The 15,116-nt window shown below is 38.3% G+C and overlaps 34 non-coding genes across 34 annotated transcripts; 22 read left to right on the top strand and 12 right to left on the bottom strand.

Moving 5' to 3' along the window:
* Positions 1 to 579: 579 nt before the first annotated feature.
* TRNAV-AAC (transfer RNA valine (anticodon AAC)) lies at positions 580 to 652 on the bottom strand. Its single transcript has one exon. It is a non-coding gene; the product is annotated as a tRNA-Val (tRNA).
* A 145-nt stretch (positions 653 to 797) lies between these two features.
* On the top strand, positions 798 to 869 carry TRNAV-CAC (transfer RNA valine (anticodon CAC)). The gene has a single exon. It is a non-coding gene; the product is annotated as a tRNA-Val (tRNA).
* Positions 870 to 1,166: 297 nt separating this feature from the next.
* Positions 1,167 to 1,239, bottom strand: TRNAV-AAC (transfer RNA valine (anticodon AAC)). Its single transcript has one exon. It is a non-coding gene; the product is annotated as a tRNA-Val (tRNA).
* Positions 1,240 to 1,384: 145 nt separating this feature from the next.
* On the top strand, positions 1,385 to 1,456 carry TRNAV-CAC (transfer RNA valine (anticodon CAC)). The gene has a single exon. It is a non-coding gene; the product is annotated as a tRNA-Val (tRNA).
* A 297-nt stretch (positions 1,457 to 1,753) lies between these two features.
* On the bottom strand, positions 1,754 to 1,826 carry TRNAV-AAC (transfer RNA valine (anticodon AAC)). The gene has a single exon. It is a non-coding gene; the product is annotated as a tRNA-Val (tRNA).
* Positions 1,827 to 1,971: 145 nt separating this feature from the next.
* On the top strand, positions 1,972 to 2,043 carry TRNAV-CAC (transfer RNA valine (anticodon CAC)). The gene has a single exon. It is a non-coding gene; the product is annotated as a tRNA-Val (tRNA).
* Positions 2,044 to 2,397: 354 nt separating this feature from the next.
* TRNAV-CAC (transfer RNA valine (anticodon CAC)) lies at positions 2,398 to 2,470 on the top strand. The gene has a single exon. It is a non-coding gene; the product is annotated as a tRNA-Val (tRNA).
* Positions 2,471 to 2,767: 297 nt separating this feature from the next.
* Positions 2,768 to 2,840, bottom strand: TRNAV-AAC (transfer RNA valine (anticodon AAC)). The gene has a single exon. It is a non-coding gene; the product is annotated as a tRNA-Val (tRNA).
* Positions 2,841 to 2,985: 145 nt separating this feature from the next.
* TRNAV-CAC (transfer RNA valine (anticodon CAC)) lies at positions 2,986 to 3,057 on the top strand. Its single transcript has one exon. It is a non-coding gene; the product is annotated as a tRNA-Val (tRNA).
* A 297-nt stretch (positions 3,058 to 3,354) lies between these two features.
* Positions 3,355 to 3,427, bottom strand: TRNAV-AAC (transfer RNA valine (anticodon AAC)). The gene has a single exon. It is a non-coding gene; the product is annotated as a tRNA-Val (tRNA).
* A 145-nt stretch (positions 3,428 to 3,572) lies between these two features.
* Positions 3,573 to 3,644, top strand: TRNAV-CAC (transfer RNA valine (anticodon CAC)). The gene has a single exon. It is a non-coding gene; the product is annotated as a tRNA-Val (tRNA).
* A 354-nt stretch (positions 3,645 to 3,998) lies between these two features.
* On the top strand, positions 3,999 to 4,071 carry TRNAV-CAC (transfer RNA valine (anticodon CAC)). Its single transcript has one exon. It is a non-coding gene; the product is annotated as a tRNA-Val (tRNA).
* A 297-nt stretch (positions 4,072 to 4,368) lies between these two features.
* On the bottom strand, positions 4,369 to 4,441 carry TRNAV-AAC (transfer RNA valine (anticodon AAC)). The gene has a single exon. It is a non-coding gene; the product is annotated as a tRNA-Val (tRNA).
* Positions 4,442 to 5,254: 813 nt separating this feature from the next.
* On the top strand, positions 5,255 to 5,327 carry TRNAV-CAC (transfer RNA valine (anticodon CAC)). Its single transcript has one exon. It is a non-coding gene; the product is annotated as a tRNA-Val (tRNA).
* Positions 5,328 to 5,624: 297 nt separating this feature from the next.
* TRNAV-AAC (transfer RNA valine (anticodon AAC)) lies at positions 5,625 to 5,697 on the bottom strand. Its single transcript has one exon. It is a non-coding gene; the product is annotated as a tRNA-Val (tRNA).
* A 145-nt stretch (positions 5,698 to 5,842) lies between these two features.
* On the top strand, positions 5,843 to 5,915 carry TRNAV-UAC (transfer RNA valine (anticodon UAC)). The gene has a single exon. It is a non-coding gene; the product is annotated as a tRNA-Val (tRNA).
* A 503-nt stretch (positions 5,916 to 6,418) lies between these two features.
* Positions 6,419 to 6,491, top strand: TRNAV-CAC (transfer RNA valine (anticodon CAC)). Its single transcript has one exon. It is a non-coding gene; the product is annotated as a tRNA-Val (tRNA).
* A 503-nt stretch (positions 6,492 to 6,994) lies between these two features.
* TRNAV-CAC (transfer RNA valine (anticodon CAC)) lies at positions 6,995 to 7,067 on the top strand. The gene has a single exon. It is a non-coding gene; the product is annotated as a tRNA-Val (tRNA).
* Positions 7,068 to 7,570: 503 nt separating this feature from the next.
* Positions 7,571 to 7,643, top strand: TRNAV-CAC (transfer RNA valine (anticodon CAC)). The gene has a single exon. It is a non-coding gene; the product is annotated as a tRNA-Val (tRNA).
* Positions 7,644 to 8,146: 503 nt separating this feature from the next.
* On the top strand, positions 8,147 to 8,219 carry TRNAV-CAC (transfer RNA valine (anticodon CAC)). Its single transcript has one exon. It is a non-coding gene; the product is annotated as a tRNA-Val (tRNA).
* A 503-nt stretch (positions 8,220 to 8,722) lies between these two features.
* TRNAV-CAC (transfer RNA valine (anticodon CAC)) lies at positions 8,723 to 8,795 on the top strand. Its single transcript has one exon. It is a non-coding gene; the product is annotated as a tRNA-Val (tRNA).
* Positions 8,796 to 9,092: 297 nt separating this feature from the next.
* Positions 9,093 to 9,165, bottom strand: TRNAV-AAC (transfer RNA valine (anticodon AAC)). The gene has a single exon. It is a non-coding gene; the product is annotated as a tRNA-Val (tRNA).
* Positions 9,166 to 9,310: 145 nt separating this feature from the next.
* On the top strand, positions 9,311 to 9,383 carry TRNAV-CAC (transfer RNA valine (anticodon CAC)). Its single transcript has one exon. It is a non-coding gene; the product is annotated as a tRNA-Val (tRNA).
* A 503-nt stretch (positions 9,384 to 9,886) lies between these two features.
* On the top strand, positions 9,887 to 9,959 carry TRNAV-CAC (transfer RNA valine (anticodon CAC)). The gene has a single exon. It is a non-coding gene; the product is annotated as a tRNA-Val (tRNA).
* A 502-nt stretch (positions 9,960 to 10,461) lies between these two features.
* TRNAV-CAC (transfer RNA valine (anticodon CAC)) lies at positions 10,462 to 10,534 on the top strand. The gene has a single exon. It is a non-coding gene; the product is annotated as a tRNA-Val (tRNA).
* Positions 10,535 to 11,037: 503 nt separating this feature from the next.
* TRNAV-CAC (transfer RNA valine (anticodon CAC)) lies at positions 11,038 to 11,110 on the top strand. The gene has a single exon. It is a non-coding gene; the product is annotated as a tRNA-Val (tRNA).
* Positions 11,111 to 11,613: 503 nt separating this feature from the next.
* Positions 11,614 to 11,686, top strand: TRNAV-CAC (transfer RNA valine (anticodon CAC)). The gene has a single exon. It is a non-coding gene; the product is annotated as a tRNA-Val (tRNA).
* A 297-nt stretch (positions 11,687 to 11,983) lies between these two features.
* Positions 11,984 to 12,056, bottom strand: TRNAV-AAC (transfer RNA valine (anticodon AAC)). The gene has a single exon. It is a non-coding gene; the product is annotated as a tRNA-Val (tRNA).
* A 145-nt stretch (positions 12,057 to 12,201) lies between these two features.
* On the top strand, positions 12,202 to 12,274 carry TRNAV-UAC (transfer RNA valine (anticodon UAC)). The gene has a single exon. It is a non-coding gene; the product is annotated as a tRNA-Val (tRNA).
* Positions 12,275 to 12,777: 503 nt separating this feature from the next.
* Positions 12,778 to 12,850, top strand: TRNAV-CAC (transfer RNA valine (anticodon CAC)). The gene has a single exon. It is a non-coding gene; the product is annotated as a tRNA-Val (tRNA).
* A 297-nt stretch (positions 12,851 to 13,147) lies between these two features.
* Positions 13,148 to 13,220, bottom strand: TRNAV-AAC (transfer RNA valine (anticodon AAC)). The gene has a single exon. It is a non-coding gene; the product is annotated as a tRNA-Val (tRNA).
* Positions 13,221 to 13,735: 515 nt separating this feature from the next.
* TRNAV-AAC (transfer RNA valine (anticodon AAC)) lies at positions 13,736 to 13,808 on the bottom strand. Its single transcript has one exon. It is a non-coding gene; the product is annotated as a tRNA-Val (tRNA).
* Positions 13,809 to 14,452: 644 nt separating this feature from the next.
* On the bottom strand, positions 14,453 to 14,525 carry TRNAV-AAC (transfer RNA valine (anticodon AAC)). The gene has a single exon. It is a non-coding gene; the product is annotated as a tRNA-Val (tRNA).
* A 145-nt stretch (positions 14,526 to 14,670) lies between these two features.
* TRNAV-CAC (transfer RNA valine (anticodon CAC)) lies at positions 14,671 to 14,743 on the top strand. Its single transcript has one exon. It is a non-coding gene; the product is annotated as a tRNA-Val (tRNA).
* Positions 14,744 to 15,116: the final 373 nt, after the last annotated feature.

The raw sequence follows: 15,116 nt of genomic DNA on the forward strand, positions 1-15,116 counted from the left end.
ATATTGTTTCCGCCAGGGACCTTTCGCGTGTTAGCCGAACGTGATAACCACTACACTACGGAAACAGGCTGCTTGCTTTTCTCACATCTTCTCGAAAATACAATTAACAGTATAGTGAATTGATCACACAATCTTCCAATTTTGCAGTTTCAAAAACTTGCGAATACAACATTTGAAGCCTAACTGATTTTTTGCGATTTCATGTAACGAGTTTTCGTAGTGTAGTGGTTATCACGTTTGCTTTACACGCGAAAGGCCTCCAGATCGAACCCTGGCGAAAACAAAAATTATTTAGTTTTAATTGACGCCGCAGGAGAAAACAAATTCAATTTACTTATAATTAACACCACCTTATGAAACGTGTCGTTGAAGACACTAGATAAATTAGTGTACATTACACCTCTATTCATATATAGTGCTAAGTTATACATGGAACATTGATAACGTGGATTAAAATGCAAATAACTTTGATTAACGCCACTGCAGAACTGCAGTTCAAGAGAAGTTAGCTTTATGGGCACGTAGTTTCACATGGTATCCAGCATAGATATCGTTTCAAAATATTTACTGGCTTCGTATTGTTTCCGCCTGGGCTCGAACCAGGGACCTTTCGCGTGTTAGGCGAACGTGATAACCACTACACTACGAAAACAGGCTGCTTGCTTTTCTCACATCTTCTCGAAAATACAATTAACAGTATAGTGAATTGATCACACAATCTTCCAATTTTGCAGTTTCAAAAACTTGCGAATACAACATTTGAAGCCTAACTGATTTTTTGCGATTTCATGTAACGAGTTTTCGTAGTGTAGTGGTTATCACGTTCGCCTCACACGCGAAAGGCCCCGGTTCGAACCCGGGCGAAAACAAATATCATTTAGTTTTAGTTGACGCCGCAGGAGAAAACAAATTCCAATTTACTTATAATTAACACCACCTTATGAAACGTGTCGTTGAAGACAATAGGTAAATTAGTGTACATTACACCTCTATTCATATATACTGCTAAGTTATACTTGGAACATTGATAACGTGGATTAAAATGCAAATAACTTTGATTAACGGCACTGCAGAACTGCAGTTCAAGAGAAGTTAGCTTTATGGGCACGTAGTTTCACATGGTATCCAGCATAGATATCGTTTCAAAATATTTACTGGCTTCGTATTGTTTCCGCCTGGGCTCGAACCAGGGACCTTTCGCGTGTTAGGCGAACGTGATAAACACTACACTACGAAAACAGGCTGCTTGCTTTTCTCACATCTTCTCGAAAATACAATTAACAGTATAGTGAATTGATCACACAATCTTCCAATTTTGCAGTTTCAAAAACTTGCGAATACAACATTTGAAGCCTAACTGATTTTTTGCGATTGCATGTAACGAGTTTTCGTAGTGTAGTGGTTATCACGTTCGCCTCACACGCGAAAGGCCCCGGTTCGAACCCGGGCGGAAACAAATATCATTTAGTTTTAGTTGACGCCGCAGGAGAAAACAAATTCCAATTTACTTATAATTAACACCACCTTATGAAACGTGTCGTTGAAGACAATAGGTAAATTAGTGTACATTACACCTCTATTCATATATAGTGCTAAGTTATACTTGGAACATTGATAACGTGGATTAAAATGCAAATAACTTTGATTAACGCCACTGCAGAACTGCAGTTCAAGAGAAGTTAGCTTTATGGGCACGTAGTTTCACATGGTATCCAGCATAGATATCATTTCAAAATATTTATTGGCTTCGTATTGTTTCCACCTGGGCTCGAACCAGGGACCTTTCGCGTGTTAGGCGAACGTGATAACCACTACACTACGGAAACAGACTGCTTGCTTTTCTCACATCTTCTCGAAAATACAATTAACAGTATAGTGAATTGATCACACAATCTTCCAATTTTGCAGTTTCAAAAACTTGCGAATACAACATTTGAAGCCTAACTGATTTTTTGCGATTTCATGTAACGAGTTTTCGTAGTGTAGTGGTTATCACGTTCGCCTCACACGCGAAAGGCCCCGGTTCGAACCCGGGCGAAAACAAATATCATTTAGTTTTAGTTGACGCCGCAGGAGAAAACAAATTCCAATTTACTTATAATTAACACCAAGAGAAGTTAGCTTTATGGGCACGTAGTTTCACATGGTATCCAGCATAGATATCGTTTCAAAATATTTACTGGCTTCATATTGTTTCCGCCAGGGACCTTTTGCGTGTTAGCCGAACGTGATAACCACTACACTACGGAAACAGGCTGCTTGCTTTTCTCACATCTTCTCGAAAATACAATTAACAGTATAGTGAATTGATCACACAATCTTCCAATTTGGCAGTTTCAAAAACTTGCGAATACAACATTTGAAGCCTAACTGATTTTTTGGGATTTCATGTAACGAGTTTTCGTAGTGTAGTGGTTATCACGTTCGCCTCACACGCGAAAGGCCCCCGGTTCGAACCCGGGCGAAAACAAATATCATTTAGTTTTAATTGACGCCGCAGGAGAAAACAAATTCCAATTTACTTATAATTAACACCACCTTATGAAACGTGTCGTTGAAAACAATAGGTAAATTAGTGTACATTACACCTCTAATCATATATACTGCTAAGTTATACTTGGAACATTGATAACGTGGATTAAAATGCAAATAACTTTGATTAAAGGCACTGCAGAACTGCAGTTCAAGAGAAGTTAGCTTTATGGGCACGTAGTTTCACATGGTATCCAGCATAGATATCGTTTCAAAATATTTACTGGCTTCGTATTGTTTCCGCCTGGGCTCGAACCAGGGACCTTTCGCGTGTTAGGCGAACGTGATAACCACTACACTACGAAAACAGGCTGCTTGCTTTTCTCACATCTTCTCGAAAATACAATTAACAGTATAGTGAATTGATCACACAATCTTCCAATTTTGCAGTTTCAAAAACTTGCGAATACAACATTTGAAGCCTAACTGATTTTTTGCGATTGCATGTAACGAGTTTTCGTAGTGTAGTGGTTATCACGTTCGCCTCACACGCGAAAGGCCCCGGTTCGAACCCGGGCGGAAACAAATATCATTTAGTTTTAGTTGACGCCGCAGGAGAAAACAAATTCCAATTTACTTATAATTAACACCACCTTATGAAACGTGTCGTTGAAGACAATAGGTAAATTAGTGTACATTACACCTCTATTCATATATAGTGCTAAGTTATACTTGGAACATTGATAACGTGGATTAAAATGCAAATAACTTTGATTAACGCCACTGCAGAACTGCAGTTCAAGAGAAGTTAGCTTTATGGGCACGTAGTTTCACATGGTATCCAGCATAGATATCATTTCAAAATATTTATTGGCTTCGTATTGTTTCCACCTGGGCTCGAACCAGGGACCTTTCGCGTGTTAGGCGAACGTGATAACCACTACACTACGGAAACAGACTGCTTGCTTTTCTCACATCTTCTCGAAAATACAATTAACAGTATAGTGAATTGATCACACAATCTTCCAATTTTGCAGTTTCAAAAACTTGCGAATACAACATTTGAAGCCTAACTGATTTTTTGCGATTTCATGTAACGAGTTTTCGTAGTGTAGTGGTTATCACGTTCGCCTCACACGCGAAAGGCCCCGGTTCGAACCCGGGCGAAAACAAATATCATTTAGTTTTAGTTGACGCCGCAGGAGAAAACAAATTCCAATTTACTTATAATTAACACCAAGAGAAGTTAGCTTTATGGGCACGTAGTTTCACATGGTATCCAGCATAGATATCGTTTCAAAATATTTACTGGCTTCATATTGTTTCCGCCAGGGACCTTTTGCGTGTTAGCCGAACGTGATAACCACTACACTACGGAAACAGGCTGCTTGCTTTTCTCACATCTTCTCGAAAATACAATTAACAGTATAGTGAATTGATCACACAATCTTCCAATTTGGCAGTTTCAAAAACTTGCGAATACAACATTTGAAGCCTAACTGATTTTTTGGGATTTCATGTAACGAGTTTTCGTAGTGTAGTGTTTATCACGTTCGCCTCACACGCGAAAGGCCCCCGGTTCGAACCCGGGCGAAAACAAATATCATTTAGTTTTAATTGACGCCGCAGGAGAAAACAAATTCCAATTTACTTATAATTAACACCACCTTATGAAACGTGTCGTTGAAAACAATAGGTAAATTAGTGTACATTACACCTCTATTCATATATAGTGCTAAGTTATACTTGGAACATTGATAACGTGTATTAAAATGCAAATAACTTTGATTAACGCCACTGCAGAACTGCAGTTCAAGAGAAGTTAGCTTTATGGGCACGTAGTTTCACATGGTATCCAGCATTGATAACGTTTCAAAATATTTACTGGCTTCATATTGTTTCCGCCTGGGCTCGAACCAGGGACCTTTCGCGTGTTAGGCGAACGTGATAACCACTACACTACGGAAACAGGCTTCTTGCTTTTCTCACATCTTCTCGAAAATACAATTAACAGTATAGTGAATTGATCACACAATCTTCCAATTTGGCAGTTTCAAAAACTTGCGAATACAACATTCATGTAACGAGTTTTCGTAGTGTAGTGGTTCTCACGTTCGCCATACACGCGAAAAGCCCCCGGTTCGAACCAGGGCAAAAACAAAAATCATTTAGTTTTAATTGACGCCGCAGGAGAAAACAAATTCCAATTTACTTATAATTAACACCACCTTATGAAACGTGTCGTTGAAGACAATAGGTAAATTAGTGTACATTACACCTCTATTCATATATAGTGCTAAGTTATACTTGGAACATTGATAACGTGGATTAAAATGCAAATAACTTTGATTAACGCCACTGCAGAACTGCAGTTCAAGAGAAGTTAGCTTTATGGGCACGTAGTTTCACATGGTATCCAGCATAGATATCGTTTCAAAATATTTACTGGCTTCATATTGTTTCCGCCAGGGACCTTTCGCGTGTTAGCCGAACGTGATAACCACTACACTACGGAAACAGGCTGCTTGCTTTTCTCACATCTTCACGAAAATACAATTAACAGTATAGTGAATTGATCACACAATCTTCCAATTTGGCAGTTTCAAAAACTTGCGAATACAACATTTGAAGCCTAACAGGCTGCTTGCTTTTCTCACATCTTCTCGAAAATACAATTAACAGTATAGTGAATTGATCACACAATCTTCCAATTTTGCAGTTTCAAAAACTTGCGAATACAACATTTGAAGCCTAACTGATTTTTTGGGATTTCATGTAACGAGTTTTCGTAGTGTAGTGGTTATCACGTTCGCCTCACATGTGAAAGGCCCCCGGTTCGAACCCGGGCGAAAACAAATATCATTTAGTTTTAATTGACGCCACAGGAGAAAACAAATTCCAATTTACTTATAATTAACACCACCTTATGAAACGTGTCGTTGAAGACAATAGGTAAATTAGTGTACATTACACCTCTATTCATATATAGTGCTAAGTTATACTTGGAACATTGATAACGTGGATTAAAATGCAAATAAATTTGATTAACGCCACTGCAGAACTGCAGTTCAAGAGAAGTTAGCTTTATGGGCACGTAGTTTCACATGGTATCCAGCATTGATAACGTTTCAAAATATTTACTGGCTTCATATTGTTTCCGCCTGGGCTCGAACCATGGACCTTTCGCGTGTTAGGCGAACGTGATAACCACTACACTACGGAAACAGGATTCTTGCTTTTCTCACATCTTCTCGAAAATACAATTAACAGTATAGTGAATTGATCACACAATCTTCCAATTTTGCAGTTTCAAAAACTTGCGAATACAACATTTGAAGCCTAACTGATTTTTTGGGATTTCATGTAACGAGTTTTCGTAGTGTAGTGGTTATCACGTTCGCCATACACGCGAAAGGCCCCCGGTTCGAACCCGGGCGAAAACAAATATCATTTAGTTTTAATTGACGCCGCAGGAGAAAACAAATTCCAATTTACTTATAATTAACACCACCTTATGAAACGTGTCGTTGAAGGCAATAGGTAAATTAGTGTACATTACACCTCTATTCATATATAGTGCTAAGTTATACTTGGAACATTGATAACGTGGATTAAAATGCAAATAACTTTGATTAACGCCACTGCAGAACTGCAGTTCAAGAGAAGTTAGCTTTATGGGCACGTAGTTTCACATGGTATCCAGCATAGATATCGTTTCAAAATATTTACTGGCTTCATATTGTTTCCGCCAGGGACCTTTCGCGTGTTAGCCGAACGTGATAACCACTACACTACGGAAACAGGCTGCTTGCTTTTCTCACATCTTCACGAAAATACAATTAACAGTATAGTGAATTGATCACACAATCTTCCAATTTGGCGGTTTCAAAAACTTGCGAATACAACATTTGAAGCCTAACTGATTTTTTGCGATTTCATGTAACGAGTTTTCGTAGTGTAGTGGTTATCACGTTCGCCTCACACGCGAAAGGCCCCCGGTTCGAACCCGGGCGAAAACAAATATCATTTAGTTTTAATTGACGCCGCAGGAGAAAACAAATTCCAATTTACTTATAATTAACACCACCTTATGAAACGTGTCGTTGAAGGCAATAGGTAAATTAGTGTGCATTACACCTCTATTCATATATAGTGCTAAGTTATACTTGGAACATTGATAACGTGGATTAAAATGCAAATAACTTTGATTAACGCCACTGCAGAACTGCAGTTCAAGAGAAGTTAGCTTTATGGGCACGTAGTTTCACATGGTATCCAGCATAGATATCGTTTCAAAATATTTACTGGCTTCATATTGTTTCCGCCAGGGACCTTTTGCGTGTTAGCCGAACGTGATAACCACTACACTACGGAAACAGGCTGCTTGCTTTTCTCACATCTTCTCGAAAATACAATTAACAGTATAGTGAATTGATCACACAATCTTCCAATTTGGCAGTTTCAAAAACTTGCGAATACAACATTTGAAGCCTAACTGATTTTTTGGGATTTCATGTAACGAGTTTTCGTAGTGTAGTGGTTATCACGTTCGCCTCACACGCGAAAGGCCCCCGGTTCGAACCCGGGCGAAAACAAATATCATTTAGTTTTAATTGACGCCGCAGGAGAAAACAAATTCCAATTTACTTATAATTAACACCACCTTATGAAACGTGTCGTTGAAGGCAATAGGTAAATTAGTGTACATTACACCTCTATTCATATATAGTGCTAAGTTATACTTGGAACATTGATAACGTGGATTAAAATGCAAATAACTTTGATTAACGCCACTGCAGAACTGCAGTTCAAGAGAAGTTAGCTTTATGGGCACGTAGTTTCACATGGTATCCAGCATAGATATCGTTTCAAAATATTTACTGGCTTCATATTGTTTCCGCCAGGGACCTTTTGCGTGTTAGCCGAACGTGATAACCACTACACTACGGAAACAGGCTGCTTGCTTTTCTCACATCTTCTCGAAAATACAATTAACAGTATAGTGAATTAATCACACAATCTTCCAATTTGGCAGTTTCAAAAACTTGCGAATACAACATTTGAAGCCTAACTGATTTTTTGGGATTTCATGTAACGAGTTTTCGTAGTGTAGTGGTTATCACGTTCGCCTCACACGCGAAAGGCCCCCGGTTCGAACCCGGGCGAAAACAAATATCATTTAGTTTTAATTGACGCCGCAGGAGAAAACAAATTCCAATTTACTTATAATTAACACCACCTTATGAAACGTGTCGTTGAAAACAATAGGTAAATTAGTGTACATTACACCTCTATTCATATATAGTGCTAAGTTATACTTGGAACATTGATAACGTGGATTAAAATGCAAATAACTTTGATTAACGCCACTGCAGAACTGCAGTTCAAGAGAAGTTAGCTTTATGGGCACGTAGTTTCACATGGTATCCAGCATAGATATCGTTTCAAAATATTTACTGGCTTCATATTGTTTCCGCCAGGGACCTTTTGCGTGTTAGCCGAACGTGATAACCACTACACTACGGAAACAGGCTGCTTGCTTTTCTCACATCTTCTCGAAAATACAATTAACAGTATAGTGAATTGATCACACAATCTTCCAATTTGGCAGTTTCAAAAACTTGCGAATACAACATTTGAAGCCTAACTGATTTTTTGGGATTTCATGTAACGAGTTTTCGTAGTGTAGTGGTTATCACGTTCGCCTCACACGCGAAAGGCCCCCGGTTCGAACCCGGGCGAAAACAAATATCATTTAGTTTTAATTGACGCCGCAGGAGAAAACAAATTCCAATTTACTTATAATTAACACCACCTTATGAAACGTGTCGTTGAAAACAATAGGTAAATTAGTGTACATTACACCTCTATTCATATATAGTGCTAAGTTATACTTGGAACATTGATAACGTGTATTAAAATGCAAATAACTTTGATTAACGCCACTGCAGAACTGCAGTTCAAGAGAAGTTAGCTTTATGGGCACGTAGTTTAACATGGTATCCAGCATTGATAACGTTTCAAAATATTTACTGGCTTCATATTGTTTCCGCCAGGGACCTTTTGCGTGTTAGCCGAACGTGATAACCACTACACTACGGAAACAGGCTGCTTGCTTTTCTCACATCTTCTCGAAAATACAATTAACAGTATAGTGAATTGATCACACAATCTTCCAATTTGGCAGTTTCAAAAACTTGCGAATACAACATTTGAAGCCTAACTGATTTTTTGGGATTTCATGTAACGAGTTTTCGTAGTGTAGTGGTTATCACGTTCGCCTCACACGCGAAAGGCCCCCGGTTCGAACCCGGGCGAAAACAAATATCATTTAGTTTTAATTGACGCCGCAGGAGAAAACAAATTCCAATTTACTTATAATTAACACCACCTTATGAAACGTGTCGTTGAAAACAATGGGTAAATTAGTGTACATTACACCTCTATTCATATATAGTGCTAAGTTATACTTGGAACATTGATAACGTGTATTAAAATGCAAATAACTTTGATTAACGCCACTGCAGAACTGCAGTTCAAGAGAAGTTAGCTTTATGGGCACGTAGTTTAACATGGTATCCAGCATTGATAACGTTTCAAAATATTTACTGGCTTCATATTGTTTCCGCCTGGGCTCGAACCAGGGACCTTTCGCGTGTTAGGCGAACGTGATAACCACTACACTACGGAAACAGGCTTCTTGCTTTTCTCACATCTTCTCGAAAATACAATTAACAGTATAGTGAATTGATCACACAATCTTCCAATTTTGCAGTTTCAAAAACTTGCGAATACAACATTTGAAGCCTAACTGATTTTTTGCGATTTCATGTAACGAGTTTTCGTAATGTAGTGGTTATCACGTTTGCCTCACACGCGAAAGGCTCCCGGTTCGAACCCGGGCGAAAACAAAATTCATTTAGTTTTAATTAACGCTGCAGGAGAAAAGAAATTCCAATTAACTTATAATTAACACCACCTTATGAAACGTGTCGTTGAAGACAATAGGTAAATTAGTGTACATTACACCTCTATTCATATATAGTGCTAAGTTATACTTGGAACATTGATAACGTGGATTAAAATGCAAATAACTTTGATTAACGCCACTGCAGAACTGCAGTTCAAGAGAAGTTAGCTTTATGGGCACGTAGTTTCACATGGTATCCAGCATAGATATCGTTTCAAAATATTTACTGGCTTCATATTGTTTCCGCCAGGGACCTTTTGCGTGTTAGCCGAACGTGATAACCACTACACTACGGAAACAGGCTGCTTGCTTTTCTCACATCTTCTCGAAAATACAATTAACAGTATAGTGAATTGATCACACAATCTTCCAATTTGGCAGTTTCAAAAACTTGCGAATACAACATTTGAAGCCTAACTGATTTTTTGGGATTTCATGTAACGAGTTTTCGTAGTGTAGTGGTTATCACGTTCGCCTCACACGCGAAAGGCCCCCGGTTCGAACCCGGGCGAAAACAAATATCATTTAGTTTTAATTGACGCCGCAGGAGAAAACAAATTCCAATTTACTTATAATTAACACCACCTTATGAAACGTGTCGTTGAAGGCAATAGGTAAATTAGTGTACATTACACCTCTATTCATATATAGTGCTAAGTTATACTTGGAACATTGATAACGTGGATTAAAATGCAATAACTTTGATTAACGCCACTGCAGAACTGCAGTTCAAGAGAAGTTAGCTTTATGGGCACGTAGTTTCACATGGTATCCAGCATAGATATCGTTTCAAAATATTTACTGGCTTCATATTGTTTCCGCCAGGGACCTTTTGCGTGTTAGCCGAACGTGATAACCACTACACTACGGAAACAGGCTGCTTGCTTTTCTCACATCTTCTCGAAAATACAATTAACAGTATAGTGAATTAATCACACAATCTTCCAATTTGGCAGTTTCAAAAACTTGCGAATACAACATTTGAAGCCTAACTGATTTTTTGGGATTTCATGTAACGAGTTTTCGTAGTGTAGTGGTTATCACGTTCGCCTCACACGCGAAAGGCCCCCGGTTCGAACCCGGGCGAAAACAAATATCATTTAGTTTTAATTGACGCCGCAGGAGAAAACAAATTCCAATTTACTTATAATTAACACCACCTTATGAAACGTGTCGTTGAAAACAATAGGTAAATTAGTGTACATTACACCTCTATTCATATATAGTGCTAAGTTATACTTGGAACATTGATAACGTGGATTAAAATGCAAATAACTTTGATTAACGCCACTGCAGAACTGCAGTTCAAGAGAAGTTAGCTTTATGGGCACGTAGTTTCACATGGTATCCAGCATAGATATCGTTTCAAAATATTTACTGGCTTCATATTGTTTCCGCCAGGGACCTTTTGCGTGTTAGCCGAACGTGATAACCACTACACTACGGAAACAGGCTGCTTGCTTTTCTCACATCTTCTCGAAAATACAATTAACAGTATAGTGAATTGATCACACAATCTTCCAATTTGGCAGTTTCAAAAACTTGCGAATACAACATTTGAAGCCTAACTGATTTTTTGGGATTTCATGTAACGAGTTTTCGTAGTGTAGTGGTTATCACGTTCGCCTCACACGCGAAAGGCCCCCGGTTCGAACCCGGGCGAAAACAAATATCATTTAGTTTTAATTGACGCCGCAGGAGAAAACAAATTCCAATTTACTTATAATTAACACCACCTTATGAAACGTGTCGTTGAAAACAATAGGTAAATTAGTGTACATTACACCTCTATTCATATATAGTGCTAAGTTATACTTGGAACATTGATAACGTGTATTAAAATGCAAATAACTTTGATTAACGCCACTGCAGAACTGCAGTTCAAGAGAAGTTAGCTTTATGGGCACGTAGTTTAACATGGTATCCAGCATTGATAACGTTTCAAAATATTTACTGGCTTCATATTGTTTCCGCCAGGGACCTTTTGCGTGTTAGCCGAACGTGATAACCACTACACTACGGAAACAGGCTGCTTGCTTTTCTCACATCTTCTCGAAAATACAATTAACAGTATAGTGAATTGATCACACAATCTTCCAATTTGGCAGTTTCAAAAACTTGCGAATACAACATTTGAAGCCTAACTGATTTTTTGGGATTTCATGTAACGAGTTTTCGTAGTGTAGTGGTTATCACGTTCGCCTCACACGCGAAAGGCCCCCGGTTCGAACCCGGGCGAAAACAAATATCATTTAGTTTTAATTGACGCCGCAGGAGAAAACAAATTCCAATTTACTTATAATTAACACCACCTTATGAAACGTGTCGTTGAAAACAATGGGTAAATTAGTGTACATTACACCTCTATTCATATATAGTGCTAAGTTATACTTGGAACATTGATAACGTGTATTAAAATGCAAATAACTTTGATTAACGCCACTGCAGAACTGCAGTTCAAGAGAAGTTAGCTTTATGGGCACGTAGTTTAACATGGTATCCAGCATTGATAACGTTTCAAAATATTTACTGGCTTCATATTGTTTCCGCCTGGGCTCGAACCAGGGACCTTTCGCGTGTTAGGCGAACGTGATAACCACTACACTACGGAAACAGGCTTCTTGCTTTTCTCACATCTTCTCGAAAATACAATTAACAGTATAGTGAATTGATCACACAATCTTCCAATTTTGCAGTTTCAAAAACTTGCGAATACAACATTTGAAGCCTAACTGATTTTTTCGAATTTCAAGTAACGAGTTTTCGTAGTGTAGTGGTTATCACGTTCGCCATACATGCGAAAGGCCCCCGGTTCGAACCCGGGTGAAAACAAATATCATTTAGTTTTAATTGACGCCGCAGGAGAAAACAAATTCCAATTTACTTATAATTAACACCACCTTATGAAACGTGTCGTTGAAGGCAATAGGTAAATTAGTGTACATTACACCTCTATTCATATATAGTGCTAAGTTATACTTGGAACATTGATAACGTGGATTAAAATGCAAATAACTTTGATTAACGCCACTGCAGAACTGCAGTTCAAGAGAAGTTAGCTTTATGGGCACGTAGTTTCACATGATATCCAGCATAGATATCGTTTCAAAATATTTACTGGCTTCATATTCTTTCCGCCAGGGACCTTTCGCGTGTTAGCCGAACGTGATAACCACTACACTACGGAAACAGGCTGCTTGCTTTTCTCACATCTTCTCGAAAATACAATTAACAGTATAGTGAATTGATCACACAATCTTCCAATTTGGCAGTTTCAAAAACTTGCGAATACAACATTTGAAGCCTAACTGATTTTTTGGGATTTCATGTAACGAGTTTTCGTAGTGTAGTGGTTATCACGTTCGCCTCACACGCGAAAGGCCCCCGGTTCGAACCCGGGCGAAAACAAATATCATTTAGTTTTTATTGACGCCGCAGGAGAAAACAAATTCCAATTTACTTATAATTAACAGCACCTTATGAAACGTGTCGTTGAAGGCAATAGGTAAATTAGTGTACATTACACCTCTATTCATATATAGTGCTAAGTTATACTTGGAACATTGATAACGTGGATTAAAATGCAAATAACTTTGATTAACGCCACTGCAGAACTGCAGTTCAAGAGAAGTTAGCTTTATGGGCACGTAGTTTCACATGGTATCCAGCATAGATATCGTTTCAAAATATTTACTGGCTTCATATTGTTTCCGCCTGGGCTCGAACCAGGGACCTTTCACGTGTTAGGCGAACGTGATAACCGCTACACTACGGAAACAGGCTGCTTACTTTTCTCAAATCTTCTCGAAAATACAATTAACAGTATAGTGAATTGATCACACAATCTTCCAATTTTGCAGTTTCAAAAACTTGCGAATACAACATTTGAAGCCTAACTGATTTTTTGCGATTTCATGTAACGAGTTTTCGTAGTGTAGTGGTTATCACGTTTGCCTCACACGCGAAAGGCCCCCTTTTCGAACCCGGGCGAAAACAAAAATCATTTAGTTTTAATTAACGCCGCAGGAGAAAAGAAATTCCAATTTACTTATAATTAACACCACCTTATGAAACGTGTCGTTGAAGACAATAGGTAAATTAGTGTAGATTACACCTCTATTCATATATAGTGCTAACTTATACTTGGAACATTGATAACGTGGATTAAAATGCAAATAACTTTGATTAACGCCACTGCAGAACGGCAGTTCAAGAGAAGTTAGCTTTATGGCCACCTAGTTTCACATGGTATCCAGCATAGATATCGTTTCAAAATATTTACTGGCTTCATATTGTTTCCGCCTGGGCTCGAACCAGTGACCTTTCGCGTGTTAGGCGAACGTGATAACCACTACACTACGGAAACAGGCTGCTTGCTTTTCTCACATCTTCTCGAAAATAGAATTAACAGTGTAGTGAATTGATCACACAATCTTCCAATTTTGCAGTTTCAAAAATTTACGAATACAACATTTGAAGCCTAACTGATTTTTTGCGATTTTATGTAACGAGTTTTCGTAGTGTAAAATACAATTAACAGTATAGTGAATTGATCACACAATCTTCCAATTTTGCAGTTTCAAAAACTTGCGAATACAACATTTGAAGCCTAACTGATTTTTTGCGATTTCATGTAACGAGTTTTCGTAGTGTAGTGGTTATCACGTTTGCCTCACACGCGAAAGGCCCCCTTTTCGAACCCGGGCGAAAACAAAAATCATTTAGTTTTAATTAACGCCGCAGGAGAAAAGAAATTCCAATTTACTTATAATTAACACCACCTTATGAAACGTGTCGTTGAAGACAATAGGTAAATTAGTGTACATTACACCTCTATTCATATATAGTGCTAAGTTATACTTGGAACATTGATAACGTGGATTAAAATGCAAATAACTTTGATTAACGCCACTGCAGAACGGCAGTTCAAGAGAAGTTAGCTTTATGGGCACGTAGTTTCACATGGTATCCAGCATAGATATCGTTTCAAAATATTTACTGGCTTCATATTGTTTCCGCCTGGGCTCGAACCAGGGACCTTTCGCGTGTTAGGCGGACGTGATAACCACTACACTACGGAAACAGGCTGCTTGCTTTTCTCACATCTTCTCGAAAATACAATTAACAGTGTAGTGAATTGATCACACAATCTTCCAATTTTGCAGTTTCAAAAACTTGCGAATACAACATTTGAAGCCTAACTGATTTTTTGCGATTTTATGTAACGAGTTTTCGTAGTGTAGTGGTTATCACGTTTGCCTCACACGCGAAAGGCCTCCGGTTCGAACCCGGGCGAAAACAAAAATTATTTAGTTTTAATTGACGCCGCAGGAGAAAACAAATTCCAATTTACTTATAATTAACACCACCTTATGAAACGTGTCGTTGAAGACACTAGATAAATTAGTGTACATTACACCTCTATTCATATATAGTGCTAAGTTATACTTGGAACATTGATAATGTGGATTAAAATGCAAATAACTTTGATGAACGCCACTGCAGAACTGCAGTTCAAGAGAAGTTAGCTTTGTGGGCACGTAGTTTCACATGGTATCCAGCATAGATATCGTTTCAAAATATTTACTGGCTTCATATTGTTTCCGCCAGGGACCTTTCGCGTGTTAGCCGAACGTGATAACCACTACACTACGGAAACAGGCTGCTTACTTTT

This window comes from Saccoglossus kowalevskii, chromosome 19 (assembly GCF_978046115.1).
Source record: "Saccoglossus kowalevskii chromosome 19, keSacKowa6.1, whole genome shotgun sequence".
Taxonomy (NCBI): domain Eukaryota; kingdom Metazoa; phylum Hemichordata; class Enteropneusta; family Harrimaniidae; genus Saccoglossus; species Saccoglossus kowalevskii.